The sequence below is a fragment of the Chinchilla lanigera genome, unplaced genomic scaffold, assembly GCF_000276665.1.
Source record: "Chinchilla lanigera isolate Chin_1 unplaced genomic scaffold, ChiLan1.0 scaffold00070, whole genome shotgun sequence".
Lineage (NCBI taxonomy): Eukaryota > Metazoa > Chordata > Mammalia > Rodentia > Chinchillidae > Chinchilla > Chinchilla lanigera.
Window position 1 is genome coordinate 11,803,830 of NW_004955471.1, and position 809 is coordinate 11,804,638.

The window sequence follows — 809 nt, forward strand, 5'->3', positions numbered from 1 at the left end:
GTCTGTCTCTCTGTCCCTCTGTCCGTCTCTCTGTCTCTGTCTCTCACCCCCTGCCACCCTGTCTCCCCAGCTGGCTTTTGGGTGCTTCCTGACCCCAGCGCTCCAGTCCCGAGGCCGCGCGCCTCCGGAAGGACCCCTCGGCCGGGCGTCCGAGCCCTCGCTACGGGTTCTCAGCCGAGCCGGAGAGCAGCGCCAGCCGCGTGCAGCAGCCCAGCCCGAAGCGGCAGCGCTTCCTAAGGATCCCTCCCAGACGCTGTCCGCAGCCCGTCTTTGCAGAAGTTTGCAGCGCCTCCTCCTCTGCTCGTTTTTAGAGGGGGCAGCAGAGCCTACCAAGCCAGGCAACCAAAGCCCGCAGCTGCAGACCCAAGCGCTTCCCCACCCACCCTGCGCTGGGGTTTCACACATTCACTCTCCCTCTATGCATGCTTTTTGTTTGTTCACTGGTTTGGTTTGGTTTGGTTTGGTTTGCTTTGCTTTGCTTTGCTTTGCTTTGCTTTGCTTTGCTTTGCTTTGCTTTGCTTTGCTTTGGCTTTGGATTTTTCCATTTCTAAAATGAAGACAGTCATACTGGTTTGCTTGAAATTTCTCTGAATACTCAAAAAGACGATTTGATCCAGATTAGGTTTCTCTACTCAAAATGTGAGAGGGGCTGGGGATTTAGCTCAGCGGCAAAAGCGCCTGCCTGGCAAGCACAAGGTCATGAGTTCGGTTCCTGGTACCGGAGGAAAAAAAAAAAGTGACAGATATATTTAGCTGTTTAAAAAGGTAATCCATAGACAGGTTTGGTACCACATGCCATAATAGCAGCA

The 809-nt window shown here is 53.6% G+C and overlaps 1 protein-coding gene across 1 annotated transcript in view; it reads right to left on the reverse strand.

The window, feature by feature from the left end:
* The window catches only part of Npy2r (neuropeptide Y receptor Y2), a 7,837-nt gene extending 7,552 nt beyond the window's left edge, over nt 1–285 (reverse strand). The window contains exon 1 of the mRNA XM_005400953.1: nt 94–285. The gene's annotated coding sequence lies outside the window, so the exon portion shown is untranslated. The remainder of the gene's footprint in view (nt 1–93) is intronic.
* Between the last annotated feature and the right edge of the window lie 524 nt (nt 286–809).